At 50.0% G+C, this 17,234-nt stretch overlaps 1 protein-coding gene across 2 annotated transcripts in view; it reads right to left on the bottom strand.

Annotated features, from left to right (window-relative positions):
* The window catches only part of LOC144770593 (tetraspanin-4-like), a 212,166-nt gene that overhangs the window by 70,003 nt on the left and 124,929 nt on the right, over positions 1 to 17,234 (bottom strand). The gene's annotated exons all lie outside the window — the stretch shown is intronic.

Consider the following 17,234-nt stretch of genomic DNA (forward strand, 5'->3'; position numbering starts at 1 on the left):
TCCATATGAGACTCAGTAACATCTGGAGTCTCATGGTCCCCACTTTAGCGAGGCGGTGCATTTTCTGCGGCAGGACGGCCGCAATGTATAAACGCTCCAAGGTTGTCCCAAACTTTGAAAATGCACTCCAACTCTCACCGATTACGGGTGAAAGCGGTGACAGCACACCGCAGGTAGCAGCAGCATCTCGATCTTCCTTCTGCTTAATTCGTGACGCCTGACGCGTTTCAGTGCCTCCGCACTTCTTCAGAGGCGTGGTCTCCACATGCCCGACCATTTCAATACCACTCATCCAATGAGCGGCTCGGTTGAGCTCAGATGGCATTCTGGGACATGTGGTTTAGTTGTGGCATGTTGTACCGCTCACAATCCCTTTATTTGTGAAAGTTTGTCCATATGAGACTCAGTAACATCTGGAGTCTCATGGTCCCCACTTTAGCGAGGCGGTGCATTTTCTGCGGCAGGACGGCCGCAATGTATAAACGCTCCAAGGTTGTCCCAAACTTTGAAAATGCACTCCAACTCTCACCGATTACGGGTGAAAGCGGTGACAGCACACCGCAGGTAGCAGCAGCATCTCGATCTTCCTTCTGCTTAATTCGTGACGCCTGACGCGTTTCAGTGCCTCCGCACTTCTTCAGAGGCGTGGTCTCCACATGCCCGACCATTTCAATACCACTCATCCAATGAGCGGCTCGGTTGAGCTCAGATGGCATTCTGGGACATGTGGTTTAGTTGTGGCATGTTGTACCGCTCACAATCCCTTTATTTGTGAAAGTTTGTCCATATGAGACTCAGTAACATCTGGAGTCTCATGGTCCCCACTTTAGCGAGGCGGTGCATTTTCTGCGGCAGGACGGCCGCAATGTATAAACGCTCCAAGGTTGTCCCAAACTTTGAAAATGCACTCCAACTCTCACCGATTACGGGTGAAAGCGGTGACAGCACACCGCAGGTAGCAGCAGCATCTCGATCTTCCTTCTGCTTAATTCGTGACGCCTGACGCGTTTCAGTGCCTCCGCACTTCTTCAGAGGCGTGGTCTCCACATGCCCGACCATTTCAATACCACTCATCCAATGAGCGGCTCGGTTGAGCTCAGATGGCATTCTGGGACATGTGGTTTAGTTGTGGCATGTTGTACCGCTCACAATCCCTTTATTTGTGAAAGTTTGTCCATATGAGACTCAGTAACATCTGGAGTCTCATGGTCCCCACTTTAGCGAGGCGGTGCATTTTCTGCGGCAGGACGGCCGCAATGTATAAACGCTCCAAGGTTGTCCCAAACTTTGAAAATGCACTCCAACTCTCACCGATTACGGGTGAAAGCGGTGACAGCACACCGCAGGTAGCAGCAGCATCTCGATCTTCCTTCTGCTTAATTCGTGACGCCTGACGCGTTTCAGTGCCTCCGCACTTCTTCAGAGGCGTGGTCTCCACATGCCCGACCATTTCAATACCACTCATCCAATGAGCGGCTCGGTTGAGCTCAGATGGCATTCTGGGACATGTGGTTTAGTTGTGGCATGTTGTACCGCTCACAATCCCTTTATTTGTGAAAGTTTGTCCATATGAGACTCAGTAACATCTGGAGTCTCATGGTCCCCACTTTAGCGAGGCGGTGCATTTTCTGCGGCAGGACGGCCGCAATGTATAAACGCTCCAAGGTTGTCCCAAACTTTGAAAATGCACTCCAACTCTCACCGATTACGGGTGAAAGCGGTGACAGCACACCGCAGGTAGCAGCAGCATCTCGATCTTCCTTCTGCTTAATTCGTGACGCCTGACGCGTTTCAGTGCCTCCGCACTTCTTCAGAGGCGTGGTCTCCACATGCCCGACCATTTCAATACCACTCATCCAATGAGCGGCTCGGTTGAGCTCAGATGGCATTCTGGGACATGTGGTTTAGTTGTGGCATGTTGTACCGCTCACAATCCCTTTATTTGTGAAAGTTTGTCCATATGAGACTCAGTAACATCTGGAGTCTCATGGTCCCCACTTTAGCGAGGCGGTGCATTTTCTGCGGCAGGACGGCCGCAATGTATAAACGCTCCAAGGTTGTCCCAAACTTTGAAAATGCACTCCAACTCTCACCGATTACGGGTGAAAGCGGTGACAGCACACCGCAGGTAGCAGCAGCATCTCGATCTTCCTTCTGCTTAATTCGTGACGCCTGACGCGTTTCAGTGCCTCCGCACTTCTTCAGAGGCGTGGTCTCCACATGCCCGACCATTTCAATACCACTCATCCAATGAGCGGCTCGGTTGAGCTCAGATGGCATTCTGGGACATGTGGTTTAGTTGTGGCATGTTGTACCGCTCACAATCCCTTTATTTGTGAAAGTTTGTCCATATGAGACTCAGTAACATCTGGAGTCTCATGGTCCCCACTTTAGCGAGGCGGTGCATTTTCTGCGGCAGGACGGCCGCAATGTATAAACGCTCCAAGGTTGTCCCAAACTTTGAAAATGCACTCCAACTCTCACCGATTACGGGTGAAAGCGGTGACAGCACACCGCAGGTAGCAGCAGCATCTCGATCTTCCTTCTGCTTAATTCGTGACGCCTGACGCGTTTCAGTGCCTCCGCACTTCTTCAGAGGCGTGGTCTCCACATGCCCGACCATTTCAATACCACTCATCCAATGAGCGGCTCGGTTGAGCTCAGATGGCATTCTGGGACATGTGGTTTAGTTGTGGCATGTTGTACCGCTCACAATCCCTTTATTTGTGAAAGTTTGTCCATATGAGACTCAGTAACATCTGGAGTCTCATGGTCCCCACTTTAGCGAGGCGGTGCATTTTCTGCGGCAGGACGGCCGCAATGTATAAACGCTCCAAGGTTGTCCCAAACTTTGAAAATGCACTCCAACTCTCACCGATTACGGGTGAAAGCGGTGACAGCACACCGCAGGTAGCAGCAGCATCTCGATCTTCCTTCTGCTTAATTCGTGACGCCTGACGCGTTTCAGTGCCTCCGCACTTCTTCAGAGGCGTGGTCTCCACATGCCCGACCATTTCAATACCACTCATCCAATGAGCGGCTCGGTTGAGCTCAGATGGCATTCTGGGACATGTGGTTTAGTTGTGGCATGTTGTACCGCTCACAATCCCTTTATTTGTGAAAGTTTGTCCATATGAGACTCAGTAACATCTGGAGTCTCATGGTCCCCACTTTAGCGAGGCGGTGCATTTTCTGCGGCAGGACGGCCGCAATGTATAAACGCTCCAAGGTTGTCCCAAACTTTGAAAATGCACTCCAACTCTCACCGATTACGGGTGAAAGCGGTGACAGCACACCGCAGGTAGCAGCAGCATCTCGATCTTCCTTCTGCTTAATTCGTGACGCCTGACGCGTTTCAGTGCCTCCGCACTTCTTCAGAGGCGTGGTCTCCACATGCCCGACCATTTCAATACCACTCATCCAATGAGCGGCTCGGTTGAGCTCAGATGGCATTCTGGGACATGTGGTTTAGTTGTGGCATGTTGTACCGCTCACAATCCCTTTATTTGTGAAAGTTTGTCCATATGAGACTCAGTAACATCTGGAGTCTCATGGTCCCCACTTTAGCGAGGCGGTGCATTTTCTGCGGCAGGACGGCCGCAATGTATAAACGCTCCAAGGTTGTCCCAAACTTTGAAAATGCACTCCAACTCTCACCGATTACGGGTGAAAGCGGTGACAGCACACCGCAGGTAGCAGCAGCATCTCGATCTTCCTTCTGCTTAATTCGTGACGCCTGACGCGTTTCAGTGCCTCCGCACTTCTTCAGAGGCGTGGTCTCCACATGCCCGACCATTTCAATACCACTCATCCAATGAGCGGCTCGGTTGAGCTCAGATGGCATTCTGGGACATGTGGTTTAGTTGTGGCATGTTGTACCGCTCACAATCCCTTTATTTGTGAAAGTTTGTCCATATGAGACTCAGTAACATCTGGAGTCTCATGGTCCCCACTTTAGCGAGGCGGTGCATTTTCTGCGGCAGGACGGCCGCAATGTATAAACGCTCCAAGGTTGTCCCAAACTTTGAAAATGCACTCCAACTCTCACCGATTACGGGTGAAAGCGGTGACAGCACACCGCAGGTAGCAGCAGCATCTCGATCTTCCTTCTGCTTAATTCGTGACGCCTGACGCGTTTCAGTGCCTCCGCACTTCTTCAGAGGCGTGGTCTCCACATGCCCGACCATTTCAATACCACTCATCCAATGAGCGGCTCGGTTGAGCTCAGATGGCATTCTGGGACATGTGGTTTAGTTGTGGCATGTTGTACCGCTCACAATCCCTTTATTTGTGAAAGTTTGTCCATATGAGACTCAGTAACATCTGGAGTCTCATGGTCCCCACTTTAGCGAGGCGGTGCATTTTCTGCGGCAGGACGGCCGCAATGTATAAACGCTCCAAGGTTGTCCCAAACTTTGAAAATGCACTCCAACTCTCACCGATTACGGGTGAAAGCGGTGACAGCACACCGCAGGTAGCAGCAGCATCTCGATCTTCCTTCTGCTTAATTCGTGACGCCTGACGCGTTTCAGTGCCTCCGCACTTCTTCAGAGGCGTGGTCTCCACATGCCCGACCATTTCAATACCACTCATCCAATGAGCGGCTCGGTTGAGCTCAGATGGCATTCTGGGACATGTGGTTTAGTTGTGGCATGTTGTACCGCTCACAATCCCTTTATTTGTGAAAGTTTGTCCATATGAGACTCAGTAACATCTGGAGTCTCATGGTCCCCACTTTAGCGAGGCGGTGCATTTTCTGCGGCAGGACGGCCGCAATGTATAAACGCTCCAAGGTTGTCCCAAACTTTGAAAATGCACTCCAACTCTCACCGATTACGGGTGAAAGCGGTGACAGCACACCGCAGGTAGCAGCAGCATCTCGATCTTCCTTCTGCTTAATTCGTGACGCCTGACGCGTTTCAGTGCCTCCGCACTTCTTCAGAGGCGTGGTCTCCACATGCCCGACCATTTCAATACCACTCATCCAATGAGCGGCTCGGTTGAGCTCAGATGGCATTCTGGGACATGTGGTTTAGTTGTGGCATGTTGTACCGCTCACAATCCCTTTATTTGTGAAAGTTTGTCCATATGAGACTCAGTAACATCTGGAGTCTCATGGTCCCCACTTTAGCGAGGCGGTGCATTTTCTGCGGCAGGACGGCCGCAATGTATAAACGCTCCAAGGTTGTCCCAAACTTTGAAAATGCACTCCAACTCTCACCGATTACGGGTGAAAGCGGTGACAGCACACCGCAGGTAGCAGCAGCATCTCGATCTTCCTTCTGCTTAATTCGTGACGCCTGACGCGTTTCAGTGCCTCCGCACTTCTTCAGAGGCGTGGTCTCCACATGCCCGACCATTTCAATACCACTCATCCAATGAGCGGCTCGGTTGAGCTCAGATGGCATTCTGGGACATGTGGTTTAGTTGTGGCATGTTGTACCGCTCACAATCCCTTTATTTGTGAAAGTTTGTCCATATGAGACTCAGTAACATCTGGAGTCTCATGGTCCCCACTTTAGCGAGGCGGTGCATTTTCTGCGGCAGGACGGCCGCAATGTATAAACGCTCCAAGGTTGTCCCAAACTTTGAAAATGCACTCCAACTCTCACCGATTACGGGTGAAAGCGGTGACAGCACACCGCAGGTAGCAGCAGCATCTCGATCTTCCTTCTGCTTAATTCGTGACGCCTGACGCGTTTCAGTGCCTCCGCACTTCTTCAGAGGCGTGGTCTCCACATGCCCGACCATTTCAATACCACTCATCCAATGAGCGGCTCGGTTGAGCTCAGATGGCATTCTGGGACATGTGGTTTAGTTGTGGCATGTTGTACCGCTCACAATCCCTTTATTTGTGAAAGTTTGTCCATATGAGACTCAGTAACATCTGGAGTCTCATGGTCCCCACTTTAGCGAGGCGGTGCATTTTCTGCGGCAGGACGGCCGCAATGTATAAACGCTCCAAGGTTGTCCCAAACTTTGAAAATGCACTCCAACTCTCACCGATTACGGGTGAAAGCGGTGACAGCACACCGCAGGTAGCAGCAGCATCTCGATCTTCCTTCTGCTTAATTCGTGACGCCTGACGCGTTTCAGTGCCTCCGCACTTCTTCAGAGGCGTGGTCTCCACATGCCCGACCATTTCAATACCACTCATCCAATGAGCGGCTCGGTTGAGCTCAGATGGCATTCTGGGACATGTGGTTTAGTTGTGGCATGTTGTACCGCTCACAATCCCTTTATTTGTGAAAGTTTGTCCATATGAGACTCAGTAACATCTGGAGTCTCATGGTCCCCACTTTAGCGAGGCGGTGCATTTTCTGCGGCAGGACGGCCGCAATGTATAAACGCTCCAAGGTTGTCCCAAACTTTGAAAATGCACTCCAACTCTCACCGATTACGGGTGAAAGCGGTGACAGCACACCGCAGGTAGCAGCAGCATCTCGATCTTCCTTCTGCTTAATTCGTGACGCCTGACGCGTTTCAGTGCCTCCGCACTTCTTCAGAGGCGTGGTCTCCACATGCCCGACCATTTCAATACCACTCATCCAATGAGCGGCTCGGTTGAGCTCAGATGGCATTCTGGGACATGTGGTTTAGTTGTGGCATGTTGTACCGCTCACAATCCCTTTATTTGTGAAAGTTTGTCCATATGAGACTCAGTAACATCTGGAGTCTCATGGTCCCCACTTTAGCGAGGCGGTGCATTTTCTGCGGCAGGACGGCCGCAATGTATAAACGCTCCAAGGTTGTCCCAAACTTTGAAAATGCACTCCAACTCTCACCGATTACGGGTGAAAGCGGTGACAGCACACCGCAGGTAGCAGCAGCATCTCGATCTTCCTTCTGCTTAATTCGTGACGCCTGACGCGTTTCAGTGCCTCCGCACTTCTTCAGAGGCGTGGTCTCCACATGCCCGACCATTTCAATACCACTCATCCAATGAGCGGCTCGGTTGAGCTCAGATGGCATTCTGGGACATGTGGTTTAGTTGTGGCATGTTGTACCGCTCACAATCCCTTTATTTGTGAAAGTTTGTCCATATGAGACTCAGTAACATCTGGAGTCTCATGGTCCCCACTTTAGCGAGGCGGTGCATTTTCTGCGGCAGGACGGCCGCAATGTATAAACGCTCCAAGGTTGTCCCAAACTTTGAAAATGCACTCCAACTCTCACCGATTACGGGTGAAAGCGGTGACAGCACACCGCAGGTAGCAGCAGCATCTCGATCTTCCTTCTGCTTAATTCGTGACGCCTGACGCGTTTCAGTGCCTCCGCACTTCTTCAGAGGCGTGGTCTCCACATGCCCGACCATTTCAATACCACTCATCCAATGAGCGGCTCGGTTGAGCTCAGATGGCATTCTGGGACATGTGGTTTAGTTGTGGCATGTTGTACCGCTCACAATCCCTTTATTTGTGAAAGTTTGTCCATATGAGACTCAGTAACATCTGGAGTCTCATGGTCCCCACTTTAGCGAGGCGGTGCATTTTCTGCGGCAGGACGGCCGCAATGTATAAACGCTCCAAGGTTGTCCCAAACTTTGAAAATGCACTCCAACTCTCACCGATTACGGGTGAAAGCGGTGACAGCACACCGCAGGTAGCAGCAGCATCTCGATCTTCCTTCTGCTTAATTCGTGACGCCTGACGCGTTTCAGTGCCTCCGCACTTCTTCAGAGGCGTGGTCTCCACATGCCCGACCATTTCAATACCACTCATCCAATGAGCGGCTCGGTTGAGCTCAGATGGCATTCTGGGACATGTGGTTTAGTTGTGGCATGTTGTACCGCTCACAATCCCTTTATTTGTGAAAGTTTGTCCATATGAGACTCAGTAACATCTGGAGTCTCATGGTCCCCACTTTAGCGAGGCGGTGCATTTTCTGCGGCAGGACGGCCGCAATGTATAAACGCTCCAAGGTTGTCCCAAACTTTGAAAATGCACTCCAACTCTCACCGATTACGGGTGAAAGCGGTGACAGCACACCGCAGGTAGCAGCAGCATCTCGATCTTCCTTCTGCTTAATTCGTGACGCCTGACGCGTTTCAGTGCCTCCGCACTTCTTCAGAGGCGTGGTCTCCACATGCCCGACCATTTCAATACCACTCATCCAATGAGCGGCTCGGTTGAGCTCAGATGGCATTCTGGGACATGTGGTTTAGTTGTGGCATGTTGTACCGCTCACAATCCCTTTATTTGTGAAAGTTTGTCCATATGAGACTCAGTAACATCTGGAGTCTCATGGTCCCCACTTTAGCGAGGCGGTGCATTTTCTGCGGCAGGACGGCCGCAATGTATAAACGCTCCAAGGTTGTCCCAAACTTTGAAAATGCACTCCAACTCTCACCGATTACGGGTGAAAGCGGTGACAGCACACCGCAGGTAGCAGCAGCATCTCGATCTTCCTTCTGCTTAATTCGTGACGCCTGACGCGTTTCAGTGCCTCCGCACTTCTTCAGAGGCGTGGTCTCCACATGCCCGACCATTTCAATACCACTCATCCAATGAGCGGCTCGGTTGAGCTCAGATGGCATTCTGGGACATGTGGTTTAGTTGTGGCATGTTGTACCGCTCACAATCCCTTTATTTGTGAAAGTTTGTCCATATGAGACTCAGTAACATCTGGAGTCTCGGTGAGAGTTGGAGTGCATTTTCAAAGTTTGGGACAACCTTGGAGCGTTTATACATTGCGGCCGTCCTGCCGCAGAAAATGCACCGCCTCGCTAAAGTGGGGACCATGAGACTCCAGATGTTACTGAGTCTCATATGGACAAACTTTCACAAATAAAGGGATTGTGAGCGGTACAACATGCCACAACTAAACCACATGTCCCAGAATGCCATCTGAGCTCAACCGAGCCGCTCATTGGATGAGTGGTATTGAAATGGTCGGGCATGTGGAGACCACGCCTCTGAAGAAGTGCGGAGGCACTGAAACGCGTCAGGCGTCACGAATTAAGCAGAAGGAAGATCGAGATGCTGCTGCTACCTGCGGTGTGCTGTCACCGCTTTCACCCGTAATCGGTGAGAGTTGGAGTGCATTTTCAAAGTTTGGGACAACCTTGGAGCGTTTATACATTGCGGCCGTCCTGCCGCAGAAAATGCACCGCCTCGCTAAAGTGGGGACCATGAGACTCCAGATGTTACTGAGTCTCATATGGACAAACTTTCACAAATAAAGGGATTGTGAGCGGTACAACATGCCACAACTAAACCACATGTCCCAGAATGCCATCTGAGCTCAACCGAGCCGCTCATTGGATGAGTGGTATTGAAATGGTCGGGCATGTGGAGACCACGCCTCTGAAGAAGTGCGGAGGCACTGAAACGCGTCAGGCGTCACGAATTAAGCAGAAGGAAGATCGAGATGCTGCTGCTACCTGCGGTGTGCTGTCACCGCTTTCACCCGTAATCGGTGAGAGTTGGAGTGCATTTTCAAAGTTTGGGACAACCTTGGAGCGTTTATACATTGCGGCCGTCCTGCCGCAGAAAATGCACCGCCTCGCTAAAGTGGGGACCATGAGACTCCAGATGTTACTGAGTCTCATATGGACAAACTTTCACAAATAAAGGGATTGTGAGCGGTACAACATGCCACAACTAAACCACATGTCCCAGAATGCCATCTGAGCTCAACCGAGCCGCTCATTGGATGAGTGGTATTGAAATGGTCGGGCATGTGGAGACCACGCTTCTGAAGAAGTGCGGAGGCACTGAAACGCGTCAGGCGTCACGAATTAAGCAGAAGGAAGATCGAGATGCTGCTGCTACCTGCGGTGTGCTGTCACCGCTTTCACCCGTAATCGGTGAGAGTTGGAGTGCATTTTCAAAGTTTGGGACAACCTTGGAGCGTTTATACATTGCGGCCGTCCTGCCGCAGAAAATGCACCGCCTCGCTAAAGTGGGGACCATGAGACTCCAGATGTTACTGAGTCTCATATGGACAAACTTTCACAAATAAAGGGATTGTGAGCGGTACAACATGCCACAACTAAACCACATGTCCCAGAATGCCATCTGAGCTCAACCGAGCCGCTCATTGGATGAGTGGTATTGAAATGGTCGGGCATGTGGAGACCACGCCTCTGAAGAAGTGCGGAGGCACTGAAACGCGTCAGGCGTCACGAATTAAGCAGAAGGAAGATCGAGATGCTGCTGCTACCTGCGGTGTGCTGTCACCGCTTTCACCCGTAATCGGTGAGAGTTGGAGTGCATTTTCAAAGTTTGGGACAACCTTGGAGCGTTTATACATTGCGGCCGTCCTGCCGCAGAAAATGCACCGCCTCGCTAAAGTGGGGACCATGAGACTCCAGATGTTACTGAGTCTCATATGGACAAACTTTCACAAATAAAGGGATTGTGAGCGGTACAACATGCCACAACTAAACCACATGTCCCAGAATGCCATCTGAGCTCAACCGAGCCGCTCATTGGATGAGTGGTATTGAAATGGTCGGGCATGTGGAGACCACGCCTCTGAAGAAGTGCGGAGGCACTGAAACGCGTCAGGCGTCACGAATTAAGCAGAAGGAAGATCGAGATGCTGCTGCTACCTGCGGTGTGCTGTCACCGCTTTCACCCGTAATCGGTGAGAGTTGGAGTGCATTTTCAAAGTTTGGGACAACCTTGGAGCGTTTATACATTGCGGCCGTCCTGCCGCAGAAAATGCACCGCCTCGCTAAAGTGGGGACCATGAGACTCCAGATGTTACTGAGTCTCATATGGACAAACTTTCACAAATAAAGGGATTGTGAGCGGTACAACATGCCACAACTAAACCACATGTCCCAGAATGCCATCTGAGCTCAACCGAGCCGCTCATTGGATGAGTGGTATTGAAATGGTCGGGCATGTGGAGACCACGCCTCTGAAGAAGTGCGGAGGCACTGAAACGCGTCAGGCGTCACGAATTAAGCAGAAGGAAGATCGAGATGCTGCTGCTACCTGCGGTGTGCTGTCACCGCTTTCACCCGTAATCGGTGAGAGTTGGAGTGCATTTTCAAAGTTTGGGACAACCTTGGAGCGTTTATACATTGCGGCCGTCCTGCCGCAGAAAATGCACCGCCTCGCTAAAGTGGGGACCATGAGACTCCAGATGTTACTGAGTCTCATATGGACAAACTTTCACAAATAAAGGGATTGTGAGCGGTACAACATGCCACAACTAAACCACATGTCCCAGAATGCCATCTGAGCTCAACCGAGCCGCTCATTGGATGAGTGGTATTGAAATGGTCGGGCATGTGGAGACCACGCCTCTGAAGAAGTGCGGAGGCACTGAAACGCGTCAGGCGTCACGAATTAAGCAGAAGGAAGATCGAGATGCTGCTGCTACCTGCGGTGTGCTGTCACCGCTTTCACCCGTAATCGGTGAGAGTTGGAGTGCATTTTCAAAGTTTGGGACAACCTTGGAGCGTTTATACATTGCGGCCGTCCTGCCGCAGAAAATGCACCGCCTCGCTAAAGTGGGGACCATGAGACTCCAGATGTTACTGAGTCTCATATGGACAAACTTTCACAAATAAAGGGATTGTGAGCGGTACAACATGCCACAACTAAACCACATGTCCCAGAATGCCATCTGAGCTCAACCGAGCCGCTCATTGGATGAGTGGTATTGAAATGGTCGGGCATGTGGAGACCACGCCTCTGAAGAAGTGCGGAGGCACTGAAACGCGTCAGGCGTCACGAATTAAGCAGAAGGAAGATCGAGATGCTGCTGCTACCTGCGGTGTGCTGTCACCGCTTTCACCCGTAATCGGTGAGAGTTGGAGTGCATTTTCAAAGTTTGGGACAACCTTGGAGCGTTTATACATTGCGGCCGTCCTGCCGCAGAAAATGCACCGCCTCGCTAAAGTGGGGACCATGAGACTCCAGATGTTACTGAGTCTCATATGGACAAACTTTCACAAATAAAGGGATTGTGAGCGGTACAACATGCCACAACTAAACCACATGTCCCAGAATGCCATCTGAGCTCAACCGAGCCGCTCATTGGATGAGTGGTATTGAAATGGTCGGGCATGTGGAGACCACGCCTCTGAAGAAGTGCGGAGGCACTGAAACGCGTCAGGCGTCACGAATTAAGCAGAAGGAAGATCGAGATGCTGCTGCTACCTGCGGTGTGCTGTCACCGCTTTCACCCGTAATCGGTGAGAGTTGGAGTGCATTTTCAAAGTTTGGGACAACCTTGGAGCGTTTATACATTGCGGCCGTCCTGCCGCAGAAAATGCACCGCCTCGCTAAAGTGGGGACCATGAGACTCCAGATGTTACTGAGTCTCATATGGACAAACTTTCACAAATAAAGGGATTGTGAGCGGTACAACATGCCACAACTAAACCACATGTCCCAGAATGCCATCTGAGCTCAACCGAGCCGCTCATTGGATGAGTGGTATTGAAATGGTCGGGCATGTGGAGACCACGCCTCTGAAGAAGTGCGGAGGCACTGAAACGCGTCAGGCGTCACGAATTAAGCAGAAGGAAGATCGAGATGCTGCTGCTACCTGCGGTGTGCTGTCACCGCTTTCACCCGTAATCGGTGAGAGTTGGAGTGCATTTTCAAAGTTTGGGACAACCTTGGAGCGTTTATACATTGCGGCCGTCCTGCCGCAGAAAATGCACCGCCTCGCTAAAGTGGGGACCATGAGACTCCAGATGTTACTGAGTCTCATATGGACAAACTTTCACAAATAAAGGGATTGTGAGCGGTACAACATGCCACAACTAAACCACATGTCCCAGAATGCCATCTGAGCTCAACCGAGCCGCTCATTGGATGAGTGGTATTGAAATGGTCGGGCATGTGGAGACCACGCCTCTGAAGAAGTGCGGAGGCACTGAAACGCGTCAGGCGTCACGAATTAAGCAGAAGGAAGATCGAGATGCTGCTGCTACCTGCGGTGTGCTGTCACCGCTTTCACCCGTAATCGGTGAGAGTTGGAGTGCATTTTCAAAGTTTGGGACAACCTTGGAGCGTTTATACATTGCGGCCGTCCTGCCGCAGAAAATGCACCGCCTCGCTAAAGTGGGGACCATGAGACTCCAGATGTTACTGAGTCTCATATGGACAAACTTTCACAAATAAAGGGATTGTGAGCGGTACAACATGCCACAACTAAACCACATGTCCCAGAATGCCATCTGAGCTCAACCGAGCCGCTCATTGGATGAGTGGTATTGAAATGGTCGGGCATGTGGAGACCACGCCTCTGAAGAAGTGCGGAGGCACTGAAACGCGTCAGGCGTCACGAATTAAGCAGAAGGAAGATCGAGATGCTGCTGCTACCTGCGGTGTGCTGTCACCGCTTTCACCCGTAATCGGTGAGAGTTGGAGTGCATTTTCAAAGTTTGGGACAACCTTGGAGCGTTTATACATTGCGGCCGTCCTGCCGCAGAAAATGCACCGCCTCGCTAAAGTGGGGACCATGAGACTCCAGATGTTACTGAGTCTCATATGGACAAACTTTCACAAATAAAGGGATTGTGAGCGGTACAACATGCCACAACTAAACCACATGTCCCAGAATGCCATCTGAGCTCAACCGAGCCGCTCATTGGATGAGTGGTATTGAAATGGTCGGGCATGTGGAGACCACGCCTCTGAAGAAGTGCGGAGGCACTGAAACGCGTCAGGCGTCACGAATTAAGCAGAAGGAAGATCGAGATGCTGCTGCTACCTGCGGTGTGCTGTCACCGCTTTCACCCGTAATCGGTGAGAGTTGGAGTGCATTTTCAAAGTTTGGGACAACCTTGGAGCGTTTATACATTGCGGCCGTCCTGCCGCAGAAAATGCACCGCCTCGCTAAAGTGGGGACCATGAGACTCCAGATGTTACTGAGTCTCATATGGACAAACTTTCACAAATAAAGGGATTGTGAGCGGTACAACATGCCACAACTAAACCACATGTCCCAGAATGCCATCTGAGCTCAACCGAGCCGCTCATTGGATGAGTGGTATTGAAATGGTCGGGCATGTGGAGACCACGCCTCTGAAGAAGTGCGGAGGCACTGAAACGCGTCAGGCGTCACGAATTAAGCAGAAGGAAGATCGAGATGCTGCTGCTACCTGCGGTGTGCTGTCACCGCTTTCACCCGTAATCGGTGAGAGTTGGAGTGCATTTTCAAAGTTTGGGACAACCTTGGAGCGTTTATACATTGCGGCCGTCCTGCCGCAGAAAATGCACCGCCTCGCTAAAGTGGGGACCATGAGACTCCAGATGTTACTGAGTCTCATATGGACAAACTTTCACAAATAAAGGGATTGTGAGCGGTACAACATGCCACAACTAAACCACATGTCCCAGAATGCCATCTGAGCTCAACCGAGCCGCTCATTGGATGAGTGGTATTGAAATGGTCGGGCATGTGGAGACCACGCCTCTGAAGAAGTGCGGAGGCACTGAAACGCGTCAGGCGTCACGAATTAAGCAGAAGGAAGATCGAGATGCTGCTGCTACCTGCGGTGTGCTGTCACCGCTTTCACCCGTAATCGGTGAGAGTTGGAGTGCATTTTCAAAGTTTGGGACAACCTTGGAGCGTTTATATATATATATATATATATATATATATATATATATATATAACATCCAAACCTTTAACGTTGAGATAAAAAGAAAAGGCGCTGACTCTGTGAGCTTCACGAAAAGGGAATTTTATTTACCCTGTGCAGATGGCTTTACGCGTTTCGGCGGACAAACCGCCTTGGTCACAACAACTTCCCATATAAAAACGACAGTTTATATACATATGCACAACTCGATCGTCGGAGCAGTTTGATGACGTTCATTGTTTACATCGGCTGTTTAATAAACATGGAAGAAATCTTTTTACACATGATTCTAATGTAAGATTTTGTCATGCTTGGGCATTACTTTATGAATGAAATCTACTGCAAGTGCAGTTTGCGATTATTATACATGATTGTAAATTAATTCAACTTTCTCAGATACAATACATCGCAAAATCTCATATTTCTAAATACTCTATGCCCAAAACAATGATGATGAACTCATTAACAAATGCACGTGCCAATATAGATGCATATATGTACGCGACCAACAGCCAAAATAATAATTTTAAAAGTGCTAAAAATAAACACCAACTGTGACTAATTGCATTGTTACAGAATAATCAAACCACACTTTGAGTTTGTCTCAGTACTTAAACGTTATATGCCTTGCAAATTACTACCATGTAAATCATCTATAATTCTGACAATTAATTCAAAGTGACAATAGAATTATTGAAATAGAATTAAGCCCCAGTGGGCAAAATCATTGTTGGCTCATTATGTGCTTTCATGTATACACCATAATTCATGATAATTTAAGACCATTCAGTACAAAATTGTGTGGAATCATTATACGTGATTTTCCTATTCTACTTACCCTATGTGCTCCTAACGACTATTGAAATTAAGAGTGCCTAATGTTTTTTAATTGAAGTGTGCTGATACTCTGGTATTACACTAGTATCCACACTGTGAAGGTTCAGAGGAGTGGGATACGTGAGTTAGCATGGAGCCAATCTATATTAATCTACTCATGAGATTACAGGTAACGGGCTACTTTCCAATAAAATGTGATGTTACAGGTGTACACTTAAAGCTTCGTCAGAATTTAACCCGTTTGGTGTTTTGGTGTCGAGAAGAATAATATATCTCGACTCCAGCCTCCTAAGTGCTAGGAGTCTATTGCCACCTCTGATGTTTAGGTCGAGCCTGTCCCATTCCGCAGGAATGGATAGGATCGAATTCATGTCGGCAAAATCCTCTTCAAACTAAGGGGTTTCAGCCCGGCGTTTTCTTGCAGTTCACGTGAACATGCACGAGCATTCACGGCCAGGGCTTCTCCTCCCCTAGCAGCACTCCTCCCACACCAGCAACTCCCCCCTCCCACACCAGCACCTCCCCTCTCTCTCCCCGCAAACACAGCCTTGCCATAGCAGCACTCCTCCCACACCAGCACCTCCCCCTCCCACACCAGCACCTCCCCTCTCTCTCCCCGCAAACACAGCCTTTCCTTTCATTTCTCCTCCCCCTCCCCTACCACAGATCGTGTCACTCTGCTGGCCGCCACACTCGGCGTCTGCATTTTGCCATTCCCCCTCCCCCACCACAAAGCACGCCTCGTATGTTAGTCCCTTCGACTCCACTCTGCTGGCCGCCATGTCCGTCCTTCCTCACTCTTACGAATCCACCTTTACCCCTCATTCTTTTATCTTGTTTTCTTGTCCACGTCCGCGCGGCCACAGCACAGGATCACTGCTTGCAGCTCCAGCTCGGATCTTTTGATCAGACAGGCTCATCCTTGAAGAGTTCAAAGCAGACTGCACATTCATGCATTTATCTGTGGTGCAGAAAACCGTGTTAGAAGAGCGTTTCAAAGCTGAGTAACCTTCCTGACAAACACAGCCGTGGCTCCGGTTCGCGGCCACAACACAGGACACAGCCCCTTCTGATAGCTTGCCTTCTCTTGTTTTTCCAATTATGCCTGCATGCCATTGATGAGCTTTTTTAAATGTTTTTCTTCTTAACAAAAAAAGTGCGCAGTTCTGATGCCGCCCGAAACATAGCGCTTTGTTTTGTATTTAGTTAGACTGTGTAGCATAGCCCTTTGTTTCGTATTTAGTTAGACTATGAAACATAGCGCTTGCAAAGTTGTGCCTCTCACACGGATCTGTGTGAGTGCTTTCAGCTCTGCTGCCTGTGGCGTCTACTTGCCCCTCTCTCTCACAAGGTACACAGAGTCTACACCCCTCTCTCTTCGTCTCTTTTCTCCCTCTCTGGCTGGTCATCTCTCTTATTCTCCTGTTTCCCGCTCGCTCGCTGTCCTGCTCCCTCTCTCTCGGTCTCTTTTGCTCTCTTTCACATTGTCTCGCTTCTGCTCTAGATGTGTGTCTCTCTCTCTCTCTCTTCCTCTTATCCCTTTCCATTCTGCTTTCTCTCCTCTCTCTTTAGCTCTTATCCTTTTCTTTGTTCTCTCTTTATATACCCTCTCACTTTATTGTTATTTCTCCTTCTGTCTTTTTCTTACTCTCTCTCTTCCTTTCTCCCTCCCTCATTTCCTCTCTCCCTCTCATCCTCTCTTCTTCTCTCCCTCTCATCCTCTCGCTCTTCCTCTCTCTCCCTCTTCCATCCTCCCTCCTTCCCTCTCTCTTTCCCTTCCTCTCGCCCTCCCTCCCTCTACCTACTTTCCTCCCTCCCTCCCTTCTCCGCCTCTTCTCTC

This window comes from Lissotriton helveticus, chromosome 7 (assembly GCF_964261635.1).
Source record: "Lissotriton helveticus chromosome 7, aLisHel1.1, whole genome shotgun sequence".
NCBI classification, from domain to species: Eukaryota; Metazoa; Chordata; class Amphibia; order Caudata; family Salamandridae; genus Lissotriton; species Lissotriton helveticus.